General features: G+C 46.5%; 1 long non-coding RNA gene and 1 other non-coding gene across 2 annotated transcripts in view; both read right to left on the bottom strand.

Annotated features, from left to right (window-relative positions):
- The window catches only part of LOC111548720, a 33,382-nt gene that overhangs the window by 4,668 nt on the left and 6,298 nt on the right, over positions 1 to 22,416 (bottom strand). The window contains exon 2 of the long non-coding RNA XR_002733505.2: positions 22,163 to 22,375. This is a non-coding gene — a long non-coding RNA (uncharacterized LOC111548720). The remainder of the gene's footprint in view (positions 1 to 22,162; positions 22,376 to 22,416) is intronic.
- On the bottom strand, positions 7,035 to 7,141 carry LOC111548841. Its single transcript, XR_002733526.1, has one exon. It is a non-coding gene; the product is annotated as a U6 spliceosomal RNA (small nuclear RNA).

Genomic DNA, 22,416 nt, shown 5'->3' on the forward strand with positions numbered 1-22,416 from the left:
TGCTGGGATTACAGGTGTGAACCACCACATCTGGCCCTGGGGAGCTTTAAACACTGTAGATTGCTTAGGCATGAGCTGACAGGACTGAAATTAAATAAATAAATAAGTAAATAAATAAACACTGTAGGCCAGGTATGGTGGCTCCCACATGTAATCCCAGCACTTTGGGAGGTTGAGGCCGGAGTGTTGCTTGATCCCACGAGTTCGAGACCAGCCTGGGGCAAAACCCTGTCTCTACTAAACATACAAAAATTAGCTGGGCATGGTAGCTCACGCCTGTAATCCCAGCTACTCGGGAGGCTAAAAAGAATTGCTTGAACCCAGGAAGCAGTGGTTGCAGTGAGCTGACATTGTGCCACTGCACTCCAGCCTGGGCGACAGAGCAAGACTCCGTCTCAAAATAAATAAAAAAATAAAAATACAAAAAAATTAGCCTGGCGTGGTGGCATGCACCTGTGACCCCAGCTACTCAGGAGGCTGAGGTGAGAGGATCACTTGAGCTTGGGAAGTTGAGGCTCAGTGAGCTGAGATTGTGCCACTGCACTCCAGCCTGAGTGACAAGAGTGAGACCCTGTCTCCTAAAAAAACCACATAAATAAAAATAAACACTGCAGATTTCTGGGCCCCATCTGAGACATGCTGACTTAGAATGTTGCTGGGTAGGACTGCAGAATTTGTTCTTTTAAGTGCCCTTTGTGATTCTGCCATATTAACAGGAAGGAATTCCTCACCTGCCAGGTCAAGTTTAAAACCTCAAGCAAGGCATTTCCAGCCTTTTGCCATCTGGCCCCAATGTCCTGTGCAGGCTCACACGTTGCCCTCACCCAGACACGCAGTCTCATGAAACTACTCTATGTTCCCAACATTTTCAGGCTCTCTCACATCCGAATCTTCACACTAGTTCATCTTTCTATATCCCCCTTGTCTACCTGGGAAACTTCCACACTGACCTCTGAGGCCAGCTAAAACACTATTTCCTCTGGGAAGCCTTCCACATTCTTCTTCCAACCAGCCAGTCAGAAGTAGTTTCTCTTTCCTGTGAGTCTCCCAGCACCTCCCACCATTCTATATCCCAGCATACATCACTCTGTCCCATAATTATTTAGTGATGCCAGTGTCAAACAGTTTGTATAGCTTGCATTGTTTCAGGTCCCCAGGTACCTCTGAGGTAGATGATGATGATGTTATGATCATGATGATAACAGCAAAGGTTGAGAATGTGAAAAGTCTGCTCAAAGAATTCTACATATGGCCTGTAATCCCAGCACTTTGGGAGGCGGAGGCAGGTGGATCACCTGAGGTCAGGAGTTCGAGACCAGCCTGGCCAACATGGTAAAACCCCTACTCTACTAAAAATACAAAAATTAGCTGGGCGTGGTGGCAGGCGCCTGTAATTCCAGCTACTCAGGGGCCTGAGGCAGGAGAATCGCTTGAACCCGGGGGGTGGAGGTTGCAGTGAGCTGAGATCGTGCCACTTCACTCTGGCCTGAGCAAAAGAGTAAGACTCCGCCAAAAAAAAAAAAAAAAAGAATTATACATATGCTGCTAGACCCTTTCATCCTCACCAAAGCCCTGTGAGGCAGGTACTTTTATTATCAGGCCCTCTTGCAGATTATTTGCCTAAACTCATCCATTCTCATAAGTAGTGTCACAACTTGCACCCAAGAGCCTCTGATCCCAGGGCTCCACACTCCCACATGACCCACGTTTAAATCTTCTGCTCAGTAATCACTGGGCCAAGACCTTAGTTTTTTTCCTTCGCCCTGAGATCTGGATTGTCTCCATTGTTCAGCTATTACAAATAAACTTTCTATGAATATTCATATACAAGTACTTGTAATGCTTTTGTTTCTCCTGGGTATGTAATTAGGAGTGAAATAACTTGGTCATATGGTAGGCATATGTTTACCTTTTTGAGAAATTACCAAACTGTTTTTCCAGAGTAGTTATACCACTTCACTCCTACCAGCATGGATGAGAATTCCAGTTGCTCCACATCTTCCCCAACATTTAATATGATCAGTCTTTTTAATCTTGGCCATCCTAATAGATGTGTAGTGGTATCACACTGAGTTTTAATTTGCATTCCCCTAATGCCTATAATATTGAGCTTTATTTCATGTCCTTATTACCATCCATCTATTTTATTTGATGAAGTGTCTGTTCAAATTTTTGCCCATATTTTAATTGGGTTGTTTTCTTAATACTGAGTTGTAGCCAGGCACGGTGGCTCACGCCTGGAATCCCAGCACTTTGGGAGGCCGAGGCGGGAGGATCACCTGAGGTCAGGAGTTTCAAACCAGCCTGGCCAACGTGGTAAAACCTTGTTTCTATTAAAAATACAAAATTAGCTGGCCATGGTGCCATGCACCTGTAATCCTAGCTACTTGAGAGGCTGAACCCAGGAGGTGGAGGTTGCAGTGAGCCGAGATCATGCCATTGCACTCCGTGCAAAAAGAGTAAAGCTCCGTCTCAAAAAAATAAAAAATAAAAAAAAAGCAAAAAAAAAAAAAAAAAACTGATTTGTAAGAGTTATTTATATATTCTGGAAACAAGTTTCTTGTCAGATAGTGATTCTTTTTTCTCCCATTCTGTGGCTTGTCTTTTATTTTCTTAGCAATGCCTTTCTAAAAGCAGTAAGTTTTAATTTTAATAAAATCAAATTTATCAATTTTGTCTTTTATGAACAGTGCTAATCTATGTCAACAATATTTTATCATTTCAATGTATAGGTCTTACATATATTTTAGCAGATTTACCTTAAGTATTTCATTTTTTAATGCCATTGAAATTTAAATTTTAGATTGTTGCTAGTGTATAGAAACATGATGAAGTTTTTTATATTGATCTTGTAGCCTGTATCCTTGCTAACTCATTTATTAGTTCTAGTAGCTTCTTTCACAGATTCCATAGTATTTTCTACACAGGAAACCATGTTGTCCGAGAATAAAGATAGTGTCACTTCTTTCTTTCCAAACTTAGCTTTTTATTTTTTTCCCTTGCTTTATTGCACTAGCAATTTGGTTGTTGGAAGTTGTCTTGCAGTTCCCTAAAATATTGCGGTTTTTAAAGGTCTTTTTTCTCTGTCTGTTTCATTTTGCCCAAGCTCACCATAGTTTCTATAACTGTGCCTTCGAGTTCACTGATATTCTCTCCTACAATGTCAAATCTTCCACTATTTCCATCCACTGTGTTTTACAACTTGGGCATTGTAGTTTCCATTTCTAAAAGTTTTCTTTGGTCTTTTAAAATATTTTCATGTCCCTACATAGTCAATAGTTCTTCTAGCTTAACACATGACATACATTTAATAACTGTTTTAATGGTATTGTCTACTGATTTTACCGTCAGCGTCATTTCTAGGTCAGTGTCAATCGATTGATTACCTCTCCATTATGGGAAGTGTTTTCTTGTTTCTCTGCATGCCTGGTAACTACCGATTGGATGCCAGACATTTGTGAATTTTACCTTGCTGTGTACTATATATTTTTGTATTTCTAGAAGAATTAGAGAATCTTGATCTCTGGCAGAGTGGTAGACCAAAGGAAAAAAAAGAAAAAGAAAATGAATGTATAAATAATCTCAAGTTGTGTTCTGAAAAATAATTACGTTACTCAGAAACAGTTTGGTCCTTTGGTTAGATGGGCCCAGAGCTGTATTTCTGTAGGGTTACTTTTCCCCCACTACTCAGCTAATACCCTGAGACCCCTTGAATTAATCCACTCTGGCTATCAGGAACAGACTCTGTCTACTAGCTGTGTGAGCTCTGAGCACTATTCTCGCTTATCTTTTTGGGTGGTTTCCCACCCCAGCCTCAGGTAATTTCCACTTGATTAATACTCAACTGAATAGTTAAGGGGGACCCTCTGAGTATCTCCAGCGCTCTTTCTTTGTAGTTCTCCTCTCTCCAGTGCTCTGCCTTACAAACTTCAGCCTCTTTGGCTTCCCCCAGGCCCCCGGACATGTCTTGTTAATGAGGGGAGCCATGGCATGGGAACTTTCTCCAGGTGACAAGTCAGTAGGACTAACCTGTATTTCTTCATTTCTCTCATTGATCACTGTTTGCCATTGTCTGATGTATACACAGTGTCTTGAGCGTCATTTTGTGTGTGTGTGTGTCTGTTTGGTTTTGTATTTTAAGGCATTTCAGCAGGGAGGGTAAATCTAGTCTCTGTGACCGTTCTGAAAAAGCAGAAGTTCGTGGTGTCAGAGTTGGCAATGGAGTTGGTCAGGAAGTGTCAGAGCTGGCTCTGCACTGGAGCAGGGAGGTTTTTCTTCCTTTATACCAGCTGGCACACCTGCCCCCAGAGAAGGACTGATTCTACTGTGCCGTCAAGCTCTCAGGCACTGGGTGCCAACTGGGTCAGTAACCAGGGAGAGGAGGTAACTGGTGTGACCGTGGGAAACCAGAGCTGGCATATCTCATTATAACTGTCAACAGAATGCTTCTTCACTGAGGTTCCAATGCTGCCACCTCTCCAGCCAGCCCAGCTGGAGTCAGGGTGCCTTCCTCTAAGGGCTCTGACCTCATCTCCAGTTACTGACCTCACTTGGCCAGAGCTGGAGGGGATTAGCACCTACAGCCTCCCAGCTGGCAACATTAGCCACTACCTAGCAACAACAATGACAAACTTCCATTTTTTGAGCAGTTACTATTTGCCAGGCCCTGAGCTACCTACTGAAAAATTGAGGCTAGAAGAGGTAAAGCTGCTCACCCAAGTGACGCAGCTGGAAAGGGGAAAAAGGCGGATTCAACACTTACTTCTGGAGACCTGGGGGATGGTCTGTCAGACATACATCCTGGGACCTTTCGGAGGCTCTGGGTCCCATCCTCCATTTTGGCCTGGGCTCCTGTCTCTGTTTCTGGCTTTTGTCTGCCTCTGGGTCTGAACCCCTAATCCAAATCTGCTTAATTCTGGGGCATGGCATGGTGCGCAGGACACACACTGACTTTGTTAACAGACAGACTGAAGTTCAAACCCTACTTTCTAACTGTGTGACCTTGAGGGAGTCACTAAATTCTTGCTGAGCCATAATAATTACCTCTACAACATGGGGTAGTGGTATTACCTCACAGGGTGAATGTGAGGATTAAATGAGATAATATGTTAAAAGTGCTTACTTCAGGCCGGGCGCGGTGGCTCAAGCCTGTAATCCCAGCACTTTGGGAGGCCGAGATGGGCGGATCACGAGGTCAGGAGATCAAGACCATCCTGGCTAACACTGTGAAACCCCGTCTCTACTAAAAAATACAAAAAACTAGCCGGGCGAGGTGGCGGGCGCCTGTAGTCCCAGCTACTGGGGAGGCTGAGGCAGGAGAATGGCGTAAACCCGGGAGGCAGAGCTTGCAGTGAGCTGAGATCCGGCCACTGCACTCCAGCCCTGGCGACAGAGCAAGACTCCGTCTCAACAAAAAAAAAAAAAAAAAAAAAAAAGTGCTTACTTCCACCTGGGTGTTCAATACATAGCAGTGAGACACCCAGTGTCCAATCAGGCATGTAAGAGGCTTGGACGTTGTCTCTCTGTCATAATAAGAAGTAAAAGGTTGAACAAACTGGAAAATCAACAATTCTTAGATCCTTTAGAGGAGTGAGGTCACAGGGCAAACCACTGCCCTCAAAATTGAAGAGACAGAAAAGCAGAAACTCCCAAGTAGAAACCTCCTCTAGAACAGGTACCAGGACAGAACAACCTAACCTGTAATTGAAGAACTGCTGGAGGCTCAGTATGGGCAAATCTGAACGTTAAACATTCCAGCAAGATCCAGCCATAGGGGCACCCCCACATGTTTGTGAGTTTAATCTTCAAGATCTCTATCGGGTCCTCACAGTGAATGTCAGAGAAAAATCTCCTTGTGCTTTCAGTAGGGGGATGGGAAAAGTGACCATTTTGAAATATGCCAGAGCATTCTGTTCTTAACAAGGTCTGCTCTCAAGAGAAACTATTTTAGCCCAGCCCGATCTTCTGGAGCTTAATCAGAGCCTAGCTGACCTGAGGGAGGGGAAATAGCCAACTCCACACCCCTCTCTGTCCCACCTAAGGGGAGAAAAAAAATGGAGAAGCACTGGCGAACTTCACAGCCCAGGAGGGTTCCCGGGCTCATGAAAAGACTGAGAGCTAATCACAGGACTGTGGAACGCCACCCCTGCCCCACACCTCCTCCACCACATTGCTAAAGGCCTATTTTACGGGAATTCCTTTTACCCAGTGTAGGAGCCACGGGAAAACTTTCTGTTCACTCTCGGAAGTTTCACTAAAAAATCAATTTACAGGCCAGGCTTGGTGGCTCACACCTGTAATCCCAGCACTTTGGGAGGCCAAGGTGGGTGAATCACCTGAGGTCAGGAGTTCGAGACCAGTCTGGCCAACATGGAGAAACCTCATCTGTACTGAAAATACAACAATTAGCTGGGCGTGGTGGTGGGCACCTATAATCCCAGCTACCTGGGAGACAGAGGCAGGAGAATCGTTTCAATCCAGGAGGCAGAGGTTGCAGTGAGCTGAGATTGTGCCATTGCACTCCAGCCTGGGCGACAAGAGCAAGACTCTGTCTTAAAAAAAAAAAAATCAACTTACAAAAGGCAAATTGGTAGGAGAAATGGTGTACAAATTTATTAGCATGCACAGGGGAGAATCACAGAGTGATTACCCAATATCCCAATGGAGTAAGATGGTACTCTTCTTTTTTAAAAAACTTTTATAAATTTTTTAAATGAGCCGGGCGCGGTGGCTCAAGCCTGTAATCCCAGCACTTTGGGAGGCCGAGACGGGCGGATCACGAGGTCAGGAGATCGAGACCATCCTGGCTAACACGGTGAAACCCCGTCTCTACTAAAAATACAAAAAACTAGCCGGGCGAGGTGGCGGGCGCCTGTAGTCCCAGCTACTCCGGAGGCTGAGGCAGGAGAATGGCGTAAACCCGGGAGGCGGAGCTTGCAGTGAGCTGAGATCCGGCCACAGCACTCCAGCCCGGGCGACAGAGCAAGACTCCGTCTCAAAAAAAAAAAAAATAAATAAATAAATTTTTTAAATGAAAAAAAATGGAATACTTTATGAATTTGCATACCATCCTTGCTCAGGAGCCAGGCTAATCTTCTCTGTATCGTTCCAATTTTAGTATATGTGCTGCCAAAGTGAGCACTGTATACCCTTCTTCTTAGGGGAAAGGAAGATGGAAAAGTATGCATGATTTTAGGGGATAGGAAATGATTTTTAGGGGAATTCAATGGGCTTGAAAAACATACAATTTCCTTCGACAAAGTCTGCTGGGCCTGCAGAGCAGACAATGGTTTGTGACAAAAGTCTGTGTAACCATCTGGCCAACATGGTGAAAGCCTGTCTGTACTAAAAATACAAAAATTAGCTGGGTGTGGTGGCGAGAGCCTATAGCCCCAGCTACTTGGGAGGCTGAGGCAGAACCGCTTGAATCCGGGAGGTGGAGGTTGCAGTGAGCCGAGATCACACCATTGCACTCCAGCCTGGATGACAGAGTGAGATTGCATCTCAAAAAAAAAAAAAGTCTGTCTAGATTTGTTGACAGACTTGGGTCTTTCTTCCTGTGCTATGAATTCAGTTAATGAAAACTCAAAGAAGGGACTAGAGGTAATTGTCTTCTACTTTGGCGGAACTGGACTTTAGGCAGATAGGGGAACTTCAGAAAACAACTTTATCATGTGCTTTGGGAGGGACGGAGGATTGAGAGACAGGAGATGAGGGAAGGTCAGAGAGACCTTGAGGCTTTTTCTTCAGTTTGGCATGTCAAAGCACCATATTTTGTTGTATCGGTTTCTGAGCCCCAACACCAGCATATCATGTGTGGCTTTCAATGGAAAAAATTACTACGCATATTAAAGGCAAAACACACACTTTGAAGAAAAAGAGCAAGCGTCAGAACCAGACTGGGATACGACAGGAATGTTAAGATTATCAGACTAAAAATTTAAAACAACTAAAATTAATGTTAGGGGCTTTGAGGGAAAAAGTAGATAATATGCAAGCACAGATAGACAGTGTAAGCACAGAGACAAAAATTCTAAGAAAGAATTTTTTTTAATGATAGAGATAAAAAATACTGTAATAGAAATGAAGAATGCTTTTAATGGGCTTATTAGTACATCAGACACAGATGAGGAAAGAATCTCTGAGACCAAGGATATGTTGGTAGAAACTTTCAAAACTGAAAAGCAAAGAGAGAAAAGACTGAAAAAACATAAGAAAGAATATCCATGTACTGTGAGACAACTATAAAAGCTATATTATATGCATAATTGGAATATCTGAAGGAGAAAAAAGGACAAAAGAAATATTTGAAGCAAGGATAACTGAACATTTCACCAATTTTTTTCTTTTTTGAGACAGAGTCTCAATCTGTCACCCGGGCTGGTGCGATCTCCTCTCACTGCAACCTCCGCCTCTCAGGTCCAAGTGATTCTCCTGTCTCAGCCTCCCGAGTAGCTGGGACTACAGGCGCGTGCCACCACACCCAGCTAACTTTTTTGTATCTTTAGTAGAGACGGGGTTTCACCATGTTGGTCAGGCTGGTCTCAAACTCCTGACCTCAGGTGATCCACCAGCCTTGGCCTCCCAAAGTGCTGGGATTACAGGCGTGAACCACCGTGCCTGGCCTTGTTTTTTAAAAAGTGAAAGAAAAACAAAGACTTTCTCAAACAAAAATTGAAGGAATTTGTTGCCAGTAAACCTAATTTACAAGAAATGTTTAAAGAAGTTCTTCAGAGAGAAGGAAAATAATATAGATCAGAAACTCAGATCCACTTAAAGAAGAGCAATAGAGAAAGAATAAGAGAAAAATTAACACTTTTATTCTTCTTATTCTTAATCTAACAAATAAGATAATGTTCAAAATAATAATAGCAACAATGAATATAGCTATATATAAGCAAAATGAATACAGTGAAACAAGGGATGGAGGGAGGAATTAGGAATGTTTCATTACTGAAGCAGGATAGTGTCATTTGAAAGTGGACTGGGATTAGTGAAAGTGGACTGGGATTAGTGTATATGTATACGGCAAACTCTAGGGCGATCGTTTGAGACGGAGTCTCGCTCTTGTTGCCCAGGCTGGAGTGCAGTGGTGCGATCTCAGCTCACTGCAACCTCTGCCTCCTGGATTCAAACTATCCTCCTGCTTCAGCCTCCTGAGTAGCTGGGATTACAGGCGCATGCCACCACACCCAGCTAATTTTTGTACTTTTAGTAGAGACGAGGTTTCACCATGTTGGCTAAACTGGTCTCAAACTCCTGATCTCAGGGAACTGCCTGCCTCAGCCTTCCAAAGTGCTGGGATTACAGGCGTGAGCCAACACGCCTGGCCTAAAAATTTTGTTAAAAGTAAGTATATTGGGAGGCCGAGGCAGGCAGATCATGAGGTCAGGAGTTTGAGACTAACCTGACCAAGATGGTGAAGCCCCATCTCTACTAAAAAAAAAAAATATATATATATATATACACAAAAATTAGCTGGGTGTGGTGGCATGCACATGTAATCCCAGCTACTCGGAAGGCTGAGGCAGGAGAATCACTTGAACAGGCAGAGGTTGCAGTGAGCCGAGATCGTGCCACTGCACTCCAACCTGGGCGAAAGAGCGAGACTCCATCTCTAAAAAAAAAAAAAAGAAAAGTAAGTATAATCAATATTCTGAAAATAAGAGGAAATGTAATCACATAAAATGCTCGCTTAAGTCTAAAAAGGAAGAAAATGTGTTGAAGACAAAAATACAAGGGCAATGAATAAAAAACAGTAACAAATATGGTATATATTAATCCAACTATATCAATAATCACTGTAAACATAATGATCTAAATATACCAATTACAAGACAGAGATTTGGTCAGAGTGAATTAAAAGCAAGACCCACGTATATGCTGTGTAAAAAAAAAAAAAAAAAAAAAAACACTTTATTTTTTATTTTATTTTATTTTTGAGACAGAGTCTCTCTCTGTTGCCCAGGCTGGAGTGCAGTGGCACACTCTTGGCTTACTGCAACCTCCACCTCCCAGGTTCAAGCGATTCTCCTTCCTCAGCCTCCTGGGTAGCCAGAACTATAGGCACCTGCCACCATGCCCAGCTAATTTTTGTATTTTTAGTAGAGATGGGGTTTCACCATGTTAGTCAGGCTGGTCTCGAACTCCTGACCTCAGGTGATCCACTTGCTTTGGCTTCCCAAAGTGCTGGGATTACAGGCATGAGCCACCGTGCTCAGCCAAGATACCCACTTTAAATACAAAGACACCAGAGGCCTGCCTGGCCCTTGAGAGACTGCCCACCATGCCCTGACTGAAGGCCCCATCACCTGGGGAGGGGATCCTGATAGAGGGCACTGCTGCCACTGGCCCAAGTCACAGCCATCCCAGGAAACAGGGGAGGGCACCCAGCTGAAAGTGGAGCATCACCTGGTCTCCTGGGGAACATGTCCTTAACTCCAGAGTGGGAGGGACAGGGAGAGTCCTGGAGATTCAGATTCCCAGTCACTCCCTGGGGTTTGGTCTCAGCTGGCTAGGCTACTACTTCAAGCTAGATATTGTCAGTGGACCTGGGCACTGGGATGAACCCAGGACAGCATGCCAGCCCCTACAGGGAGAGGCAATGTGCAGAAAAGGCCCAAATCAGCTGGGTGCGGTGGCTTACACCTGTAATCCCAGCACTTTGGGAAGTTGAGGTGGGCAAATCACCTGAGGTCAGGAGTTCGAGACCAGCCTGGCCAACATGGCGAAACCCCATTTGTACTAAAAATACAAAAATTAGCCAGATGTGGTGGCATGTGGCCATAATCCCAGCTACTCAGGAGGCTGAAGCAGGAGAATCGCTTGAACCCGGGAGGTAGAGATTGTGGTGAGCCGAGATCGCGCCACTGCACTCCAGCCTAGGCAACAGAGCGAGACTCCATCTTTAAAAAAAAAAAAAAAAAAAAGGGCCCAACCCCCTTGGGCTGCCAAGACCAGAGGCAGATGGCGAGTCACATCTCAGCTTCTCTTTTGGGCTCTCCATTAGTCTCTTCCACATTGTCTTCATGAGACAACCAAACAGTACAGGCTGTTTGGGGAATGAGAGGCTTGCAGCCATCTTTTGGACTGGGGTTACTTGGTAGCAGCTCTGTGGTAGGAGAGCGAGCCTAGAAGATGACCCCATGCAGCCTAGTGGCCCTCAGAGGGCAGAATTCAGACATGGGCCTGCTGCCTCCATGCCCACAGGTGCTCCTGCAGGATGCACAGCTTAGAAGCACCAGGTTTGGTTTGAGGAGAGGGATCCTTATCCACATCCCCTTGAAACACACGACAGCCAGAAAACAGTGTAGGCAAGGATCAAGGCCTCGTGCAGGGACAGGGCAGGGTCTTCTCCAGGCCCAGTGTCTTGGGAAGAAGGAAAGCTGGGGCTGGGTGAGATGAGGCTCAGTCTGAGGGAGTTTATCTGGACCGGAGGGCTGCTTGTGGTCCATCTCAAGAAGGGCTCGCTACTCCTCACTGCTCGGTGTCGTGCAGGTGTGCCACTGCGAGCTGGGCCAGCAGCCCAGCCCCATAGGTAGAGGGTGGAGAGTATGCAGGGCCCACACACAGTACCTTCTCATATGACAAGCAGCACTGTGGTGGTGCCATTTCCATTTTTTTTGGATGAAGAAACTGAGGCTCAGAGAGACTAAGTCCTATGCCAGGGTCATGTAGTTAGTAACTGGCAAAGCCGGGTCAGTCAGCCTAATCCCCAAGCACTAAACCACTCTGTGGTTCTGTCTCCTGTGATACCTGTCTCCCTCTCCCCTCTCCTTCTCCTTCTTTCCCCAGCCCCATCTCCAGGCTCTGCTGCCACTTCAGGCTTTTCTTTGTGGGTATCTCAGCCTCCTAGCCAGTCATGGTGGGGCTCCCATGGGGTGGAAGAACCCGCACCTTCCACCCACAAAGGTTTTATATCTGCCCCTGCCACCTGCCTGTGCTGTGTCCCCTATACAAATGATAAACGGGTCAATTCTCCAAGAAGACATAGTTAAATCCTTAATGGGTATGTGCCTAACAACAGAGCAGCAAAATATGGAGGCAAAAACTGACAGACCTACAAGGAAAAATAGATGAATCCACAAGTATAGCTGAAGACTTCAACATCCTTTTAAGAAATGGACAGATTCAGCAGGCAGAAAATCAGTAAGACCATAGTTGAACTCAACAGCACCATCAATCAACTGGATATAATTGGTGTTTATAGAATACTTCATCCAGCAACAGCAGAAAACACATTTGTCTCAAGCTCCCACAGAACACTCACTAAGACAGGCTGCATTCTGGGCCATAAAGCACAGCTTAACCAATTTAAAATAATAGAAATCATACAATGTCTGCTCTCAGACCACACTGGAATTAAATTAAGATAGCAGAGTAATCATTCTCCTTCAGTTCTCCTGTGCTATGTATATTAAAATAAAATCGTTATGCCTTTTCTTCTATTAATCTGCCTTTTGTGTCAGTTGATTACAGTGGACCTTCAGAGGATGAAGGGATAGTTTTCCTTGGCCCCTTTAGTAATATGGGCCAGTATTAAGCTAATTTCCAATGCCATAGCTAATCACATTATATTGAGGTTGAAATGCAGTGGAAAATTGAAATGTATCTTCCACATATCCCCTCTTGGAAGACCTTAGAGATGGTTTTTAATATTTTATCAGAGAACATGAGAAATAGCTTGCCAGACCCAGAACCCAGAAGCTTTATACATTAGCACTTGAAATCAAGCCAAATGGAAAGTATATACTCGCGTGGGAGGCCTGGGTGTCTGGGAAAGATGAGTCTAGTGATACACTGACAGAGGACGAAAATAAAGCTTAAGAAGGAAGCAATCCTTTAAAATTTTGTTGTCATCGTTTTGCATTTAGACTTACCAGTTAAAACATGCCATTTTTTACCCTTTAGTTCAGATGTGTTTCCCTTCTTAGAGAGAAACACTCTAATAGATTATTCAGGTTGGGTGTGGTGGCTCATGCCTGTAATCCCAGCACTTTAGGAGGCCGAGGTAGGTGGATCACCTGAGGTCTGGAGTTCGAGACCAGCCTGACCAACGTGGAGAAACTAAAAATACAAAGAATACTAAAAATACAAAATTAGCGGGGTGTGGTGGTGCATGCCTGTAATTCCAGCTACTCAGGAGGCTGAGGCAGGAGAACCGCTTGAACCCAGGAGGTGGAGGTGGCAGTGAGCCAAGATTGCACTCCAGCCTGGGCAAGAAGAGTGAAACTCCATCTCAAAAAAACAAAAATAGATTATTCAAGCCTATGCATAGTTCAGATAACAAGCTGTCTTCCAATTTTTCTCAGAAGTATGCTTTTTTGTTGTTGTTGTTGCAGAGGCAGTATCGGCACCTGCCAGCAGCGTTGTAGAGGAGATGTCTGTGTTGAATAAGGTGTGGACTCAATGACCCCTTAAGGCCTTTTCTAATTGTTAAGATTTTTGGGATTCTGAAATTCTCCACAATTCTTAGAACTTGTGGTCCTTAGGCTAGGTTATTCCAAAATTTTTGTTTCTTAGATTATTTGGTATTAAAATTCTGTGAGTCTCAGGTTTTATAAGTGGCACTAAATGTGATAAGGCATACAAAAATTACTACCTAAACATATGGCCCAAATTCCCGTTGGGAAAAGGAACTACTTTTATTGAGGAAAATGCTTTGACAAGGGCTTTGAGTTGAGACCCCACCAAGAGCCTGGGATAGCTCATGCCTGGGTTCCTGAGGAGCAAATTGGGAGGGAGAAAGAGAAGTAAGCAGAAAGATGACAGGTCGGGGAGGAACAGCTCACATCTCATTTTACCATCTGGGTGGCAATAAGCATAGCTTGCTTATACATTCTGGATCTCTGTATAATCTGCTCTCGGGAATGCTTAAGGAGAGTGATTTTATTATTTATTTATGTATTTATTTATTTTTGAGACAGAGTCTTGCTCTGTCGCCCGGGCTGGAGTGCAGTGGCCTGATCTCAGCTCACTGCAAGCTCCGCCTCCCGGGTTTACGCCATTCTCCTGCCTCAGCCTCCCGAGTAGCTGGGACTACAGGCGCCTACCACCTCGCCTGGCTAGTTTTTTTGTATTTTTAGTAGAGACGGGGTTTCACCGTGTTAGCCAGGATGGTCTCGATCTCCTGACCTCGTGATCCGCCCGTCTCGGCCTCCCAAAGTGCTGGCATTACAGGCTTGAGCCACCGCGCCCGGCCAAGTGATTTTATTTTTATATGGAATCCAAGTTTCCGTTTCATCACATTCAGATCAGTGTGGCTCAGGACAAAGCCAGCATGTTTTTCTGGAGGCAGAGATTATGGTAGTAAGTGTAAGCCCTCTGGGACTTAGCCGACTTCTCTGGGAGAAATGTGGGCTTTCTCACGCAATAGTGCATGTCATGCTGCATCTAAGGAACTCCATTCACATCAAAGTCTATGTGAATGGCCTTCTTTAGAGGTATATTGTGTACAGCCTGAGCAACTGAATGTGACAGCCCTGAAACTCAGGCATTAGAGGACATTTCGCCTCCATCTGAAGGAATAGGGAGATCTCCCTTCTTCACCCTCCTAGCTAATATTCTGGTGCACATTATATTTATATATGTTTATAAACCTCTATGTTTAAGGTTCTAAGGTCCTAGGGTTCTATGATGCTACAGTTCTCTGACTCCAAGAAACTAAGAGTGTAATCAGGTTCTATAATTCTACGGCAACAACAACCACACAGCTGATGCTATTGTGCTTGCTATACCTTCTAGGGACTGTGCCAGGCACTTTATGTGTATTATCTTAATTAATCCTTAAGCCCTATGACATACACACTATCATTCTCTCCATTTTGTAGATGTGGAAACTAAGGCACAGAGAGTTCTGTCATCTGTCCAAGGTTATGGTGCCAGAACTGAAGCAGCTAGTCTGACTTACAGTCTCTTCCCCTCTGCCTTCCACTGCTGACATTCCAACAATCTCCCTTCCTAATTAATAAGCCTCCTTTCACTGGGAGCTGCCCTTTTCTCAGCTAAGGCCCCAGAAGTTAGAAAACAGACCTGAGTTCTCGTATCATGTGTTGGGATGTGTGAAGCTGTCATGCCGCGTTGTGTTGTAATAGGCTGTGTTGTGTTTCACACGTTTGGCTCCATTGTATTATGAATTCTTCTATCACAAGCACTGAATCTGATCTGACCTTGTAAATCCAGCTTTCTGTCCAAGGACTGGCACACTTTGGGGGCTTAAAAAATGTTTATCATATGAGTGACTAATTGCCCAAATGGGCTGTTGGGAGTGAATTCAGGTGTCTGGCAGTCCCAGAGCATCGCTGCAGGGGAGGGAAGATTTCCCCTCTACCCTCTGAGGGTCAATAATTGAGTCTATGAAATAAACTGAAAGCAGAAGGAAGGGTTACAGAAGAAAACGTACACAAATATACTACACGGATGGAGACATCACATGATAGAAAAGCGAATGTCCTCAACCTTAGTGAGAGCATATGTACCTCTTACACGGGGTGAGTGGAGGGAGGATTCAGGCAACTTATGAGAGAGTAAATGATTTGGGGGAAAGATGAATGGGCCCTCAGAATGGTAGTGATAAAGTCTGTCTGGGGTGGTGTTGACTCAGTTTCCTGTCCTGTGATCTGAGTTTACTATTCTCTGGTTGATGACGTTCCTGGGGAGGGGATTTATAACCACTGAGTTCCTTTGGAGGATTTATCTTGAAGCAGATACAGGAAGTTCAAAGCAAGTCCCTCCCTGCATTTGCTGTTCCTCAAATGCTCACAGTTTGAAGTCCAAAGTGACATACGTTGGGAGTGGAATTTCCTGAACTCTTTCATCATCCTGACATTGCATTCTGATGAGGCTGGCAAGGTGGGCACACTTCCGAAGGTACTTGAGCAGGTAGAGCCAAACCAAAGTTCATCCTCGCCAGGAGCTTGGAGCTAGGAGCAGGACACCCCTGGGTCCCAGCTCAGGATCAGGTTGTGACTGAGTCAAGATGCAGACCCTGGAGGGAGCCTCATCTGAGTGGGGCAGGTATGAAGAAGAAACTAGCCCCAGATGCCTCCAGGTGTCCACATCTCATCGTTACAGGGAGCCATAAGAGAGAAGTGGCCAGAGACGTAAAGGTGCCGGAGCCAGGTATGCTCGGTGCTCTACCTTGTAGTCTCTTCCCCCTTTAGGACAAGGGCCCCACCTGACACCCAGCCTGGCTCCTGGGGGCTCTTCCCTAGGCTAGGTTTTGCCCTGACTCCCAGGTATGGGCTGGAGTCCTGCTGTGGACCTTCCCAATCGCTAGACACAGACCCAGCTGCATTTGCTGACTTTGAGCCTGCTCAAGTCAAAAGCCCAGAAGTGCCTTCCTGCCTTAGCCTCCCTTTGGTCCTGAGTCCTGGAAACACACAGCTGCCTTCAGTGTGGCCAGCTCCGCAGCCCATCTGCCCCTCTCCGACCTCAGCTCTTACACTGAGAGGTGCTCACACTTACTGAGCCAACTGCCCTGTCCTAGGCTAGGCATTGGCTTCTCCTACCTGGCCTGTGTCTGATCCTCTTTATTGAACACTCTGCCTGACCTCTTCCCCTTCCACCCATTCCCCAAAACCAACTTCCATAGCATTGTTCTAAGAGGCAGATCTGGCCAGGCGTGGTGGCTCACACCTGTAATCCCAGCACTTTGGGGGGCCGAGGCGGGCAGATCACAAGGTCAGGAGTTGGAGACCAGCCTGGCCAACATGGTAAAACCCCGTCTCTACTAAAGATACAAAAATGAGACAGGCGTGGTGGCAGGCACCTATAATCCCAGCTACTCGGGAGGCAGGAGAATCGCTTGAACCTGGGAGGTGGAGGTTGCAGTGAGCCAAGATCGCGCCATTGCAATCCAGCCTGGGCAACAGTGTGAGACTCCATCTCAAAAAAAAAAAAAAGATGTAGATCTGACCATGTCCCTTCTCTCCCTAAAATCCTCCAATGACTGCTCCCTGCTTAAGACAGAAAGTTCTAGTTCCTCAGCCCAGCTTTCCAGGCCCTTCATGGATGCCCCTGCTCTTCTCCCAGCCTCCACTCCCTCTGCTCCCCTGAACCTGCCATGCTGTAGCCATTGCAAACTTCGTGCCTTTGCATTTGCTATTCTCACTGCTTGGTATGTGCTCCATGAATTTCTACTCATTCTTCAAGAATCAACCTTCCCTGGGTTACTCCTTGTTTGTTTTGTATACATTTTTTTTTTTTTTTTTGAGACGGAGTCTCGCTCTGTCGCCCAGGCTGGAGTGCGGTGGCCGGATCTCAGCTCACTGCAAGCTCCGCCTCCCAGGTTTACGCCATTCTCCTGCCTCCGCCTCCCAAGTAGCTGGGACTACAGGCGCCCGCCTCGTCGCCCGGCTAGTTTTTTGTATTCTTTAGTAGAGACGGGGTTTCACCGTATTAGCCAGGGTGGTCTCGATCTCCTGACCTTGTGATCCGCCCGTCTTGGCCTCCCAAAGTGCTAGGATTACAGGCTTGAGCCACCGTGCCCGGCCACTCCTTGGTTTTATAACACCTTATGCACAACTCCACAGTGGCAATTATCATGTTGTATTAGAGCTGTGTGGTCGTGTTGGTGACCCCATCCAACTGGGAATGCCATGTGAGGCTGTATATTGCCTATGGCTTTATCCTGTGCCTGGCACATGGCACCTATGTGTTGAATGAGAAAGGAAGAAGTAAATGAATGGCAATGAGCGAGTGAAACAGTGACATCCTTGATGGTGTGGGTGGGGTTGGACTGGGCAAGGGATCCTGATGAAAGGAAACAACAGAACACAGCATGAAGACACAAGAACTGACTCCAAGAGGGAGGTGAGGAAGCTGCCCCGGGAGTGTTCCCCTCATCTCTCTGTGGGAGTCCATCCTGGACCGGAGCTGTGTGCTCTGAAATCCTCGGCATCCCTGTCATTTCCTTGTGTTTGTTGTTTCTGCTACCCCTGTGAGGAAATGATTCTTAACCCTGCCCCTGGGAAGAGTTGCTCAGACCTTACCCAATGCTGTTTTCTTCTGTGTAAGATGAGGATGGGAAGGCGGCTGCACAGCTCACTCCTACTCCAGGCACCAGGACCCTCCTGGTAGGGGGTACCGAGGGCAGGGCCTGGGAGTTTGGCCTGCAAGGCCAGAGCCAGGACAAGAGACTGGGCCTGTGAGAAGGGGGAACCAGGAAGCCACAAGGCCTGGAGGCTAGACCACTGAGCCCTGCGGCCACCACTTGAGCCCCCAGGGTGGACTCCTGTCCCAGCTCTCTTGTGCTTAGCCACATTCCTGATGACACAGCACTTCATGCTTAGCTAAGCCAAAAGAGCAGGAATCACCCAAAGCTTTGGGTCAGGAGGTTGGGGGGAGAAACTACCTATTTTATTCACTTTCAGGACCCAACAGCATGCCTAGCACATGGCGGAGGAGCTCAAAAACTGTTGGGAGGAAGGAAGGAAGGAAAGCTTCTGTCCTTGCTGGAGCCAGAGGGCTATAGGGAAGAGGCACTTCCAGGGGCCGATCCTGGTGGTAAACGTGGCCATCAGAGTGTGGGACTGCTTTGGAGAGGGGTGGAAGGCTGGGGGTCAGAGTCTCCTACACCCACTTCCCACCTTCTCAAGCTCTCTGCCCAAATCTTGGAGGTCTGGGGTGGGCATCTCAATGGACCCTATTCCTGTTTAAAGATATCCCCCACCCTCTTCCATGGCAGGGGTTCCCAATTCTGGGTGGGCATCAGAGATGCTTCCTGAGAAGCTTTAAAAAGTGAAGATTCTTTAATCTAAATGCCCATCTGTGATAGAGTGGATAAAGAAAATGTGGTACATATATGCTATGGAATACTATACAGCCATATAAAAAGGAACAAGATAATGTCCTTTGCGGGGACATGGATGGAGTCGGAAGCCATTATCCTCAGCAAACTAATGCAGGAACAGAAAACCAAACACTTCAGGTGCCCATTTACAAGCTGAATGATGAAAATACATGGACACAGGGGTGCAGAGGAGAACAACACACGGGGGGGCCTATTGGGGGTGGGGTGGGGGGAGGGAAAGCATCAGGAAGAATAGCTAATGGATGCTGGGTTTAATACCTAGGTGATGGAATGATCAGTGCAGCAAATCATCATGGCACACATTTACCTATGTAACAAACCTGCACATCCTGCACATGTACCCCTGAACTTAAAATAAAAGTTGAAGGAAAAATGTGAAGATTCTTGAGTCCCGCCTGAGGCCTTCTTGAGGGAGGCCTCCTCTTCTCCCCCTCTCATAAACTGTTTTGCCAGGATCTGAGTCCTCTTTCTTTTCTTTCTTTCTTTCTCTCTTTCTCTCGATGGAGTTTTGCTCTTGTTGCCTAGGCTGGAGTGCAGTGGCGCGATCTCAGCTCATGCAACCTCACCCTCCCTGGTTCAAATGATTCTCCTGCCTCAGTCCTCCCGAGTAACTAGGATTACAGTCGGGCTCATTTTTTGTACTTTTAGTAGAGATAGGGTTTCATTATGTTGGCCAGGTTGGTCTCGAACTCCTGACCTCAGGTGATGCACCCACCTCGGCCTCCCAAAGTGCTGGGATTACAGGCATGAGCCACTGTGCCCGGCCTCTTTTTTTTTGAGACAGAGTTTCACTCTTGTTTCCCAGGTTAGAATGCAGCGGTGCGATCTCGGCTCACTGTAACCTCCACCTCCTGGGTTCAAGCGATTCTCCTGCCTCAGTCTCCCGAGTAGCTGGGATTGCAGGTGCACACCACAATGCACTGCTAATTTTTTGTATTTTTAGTAGAGACGGGGTTTCATGTTGGTCAGGGTGGTCTAGAACTCCTGTCCTCAGGTGATCCACCCATCTTGGTGTCCCAAAGTGGTGGGAATACAGGCATAAGCCACCGTGCTCAGGCCCCAAGCCCCCATTCTTTCTGTAACCTCAAGATGGCATATAAGCTTCTGCACCCCATTGCAGGGTGAGGAGTAATCAACCACTCTGTGGTTCTCCCTGTGTGCACATTAATAAATTTGCATGCCATTTCTGCTATTAATCTGCTTTATGTCAGTTGACTTTTCAGTGAACCTTCAGAGGGCAAAGGGAAAGTTTTCCCTTGGCTTCCATACCTTCCACACCCTTCTTCCACCCAGCCAGACAGAAGTCTTTTCTCTTTCCTGTGTCTCTCCCAGCACCTCCATGTATCACAGCACCTATCACTCTGCCCTGTTATTATTTAGTAATGTCTGTGCCAGACAATTTGTGCAACCTGCCATATTAAAGCCTCCCAAGAATCCTTGGAGGGAGATGAGGATGAGGATGAGGATGATGATGATAGCAACAAAGACTCTGCAGGAAAAAAGGCTGCTCTAAGAATTCTCTATGTGCTGCCAGACCCCTTCCTCCTCACCACAGCCCTGTGAGGGGTAGCTTTCATTATTATCAAGTCCATTTTAGAGACAAGGACACTGATGCCCAGAGAGGTGAATTCATTCGCCCTTGGTCACACTGGTAAGTGGTGGAGCCAGGATCTAACCCAGGCAGTGCTCCAGTTACCCACTGGGCTTCAGCCCTTATATACATGAAGACCCTGAGGCCCAGGGAAATCATTTTTCCAAACTCACCATTCTCATAAGGGGCAGAGTCATAATTTGCATGCAGTAACCTCTGACCCCATGGCTCCACTCTCCCACATGGCCCCTGTTTAAACCTGCTGCAAAGTAATCTCCAGGTCAAGCTCCTATTCCTGGCCTGTTCTATGATGTTCCCTTCCTCTATTCCACAAACCCCCAGAGACCTGCCTTCCCATCTTCCCAACATGGACTTCCCTCTGATCTCACTCCCTACCCATCCTGCCCCACCTCGAGTTCCCTGGAAAGGCACATCCTGCCCTTACTGAGGTCACAGCTTCCCTGGAAGGCAGAGATCCAGCAACAGTTGGGAGCTTCTCCCATTACTTCTCTATCCCGCATTCTGGACAAAGCAGGCAGAGGCAATAGGGGTGTGGGGGGAGTACCCTCTTCCCCTCCCTGGGATTCTTTGTCAGTAAGGTGGAGAATGGCCCTGCCCTGGCTGCCTGCCAGGGCCAAGAAGACGTTCTGATGGGATAATGGAGCACAAAGCTTCATAAACACTTGTGGTCCAGCCCTGAATGCCTCACTCCTGGGCCATGACAGGAGGGTGGGGTCCCAACCAGCTGGAGACCCAGCCCCACCAAGCTGGCAAGTTACCTACCCACCCTGCGTCCCAGCAATCCCCTCTAAAGTACATTCTGCATAGAATCACTATAAGAATTGACTGCAGCACAGACTGTACACATATAAAGGGCATCGCGCACAGAGGAATAGTTCCATAAATAAACGGTAGCAATTATGTGAAGGGCCCGGCCTCCCTCTGTGGAATCAGAGCTGTGAAATCAGGCACCTTTTCAGAGAACTCCAGTGGGAAACCAGCTCTCCATAGTGGGCCCTCAGTTCAGCCATCCCACCACTGAGAATAACTCTAGCTGTCCAGCTGGGCAAGAGCAGGCTTTCTTTTTTTTTTTTTTGAGACGGAGTCTCGCTCTGTCGCCCAGGCTGGAGTGCAGTGGCCGGATCTCAGCTCACTGCAAGCTCCGCCTCCCGAGTTTACGCCATTCTCCTGCCTCAGCCTCCCGAGTAGCTGGGACTACAGGAGCCCGCCACCTCGCCTGGCTAGTTTTTTGTATTTTTAGTAGAGATGGGGTTTCACCGTGTTAGCCAGGATGGTCTCGAACTCCTGACCTCGTGATCCACCCGTCTCGGCCTCCCAAAGTGCTGGGATTACAGGCTTGAGCCACCGCGCCCGGCCAAGAGCAGGCTTTCAAAATTGCATTGTAATCTTGTAATCACAGATATCCTTTTTTTTAAAAAAAAAAAAAAAAAAAAGTCTGGCTCTGTCACCCAAGCTGAAGTACAGTGGCGCAATCTCAGCTCACTGCAACCTCTGTCTCCTGGGTGCAAGGGATCCTTCCGCTTCAGCCTCCAAAGTAACTGGGACTACAAACACACACCACCACACTCGGCTAATCTTGCTAATCTTTTTTTTTTTTTTTTTTAGAGAGAGAGAGTTTCACCATGTTGCCCAGGCTGGTGTCAAACTCCTGGACTCAAGCAATCCACCCACTTTGGCCTCCCAAAGTGCTAAGATTACAGGTAAGAGCCACCGTGTCCAGCCCTGCAGATATTCTTTACCTCACAGAAGTTGTAGAGGTCTTAACCACTTGCTTTTCTCATCAATCCTTTACAAAGCCTGCAGAAGGAGTTTGCGTGGTTCCGTGCTGACCTGAGCTCATCTCCAGCTCTGTTTCTTACTTGCTGGGTGATCTTGGGCAAGCAATTTCCCTTCTCTGGGCCTCACTTTGCTTCATCTGTAAACTGGGTGGGATACTCAGCCTTTGAGGGTTCCTGTGAGAATCACAAGCATCGGGCACAGAGGAAGAAGATAA

This window comes from Piliocolobus tephrosceles, chromosome 1, assembly GCF_002776525.5.
Source record: "Piliocolobus tephrosceles isolate RC106 chromosome 1, ASM277652v3, whole genome shotgun sequence".
Lineage (NCBI taxonomy): Eukaryota > Metazoa > Chordata > Mammalia > Primates > Cercopithecidae > Piliocolobus > Piliocolobus tephrosceles.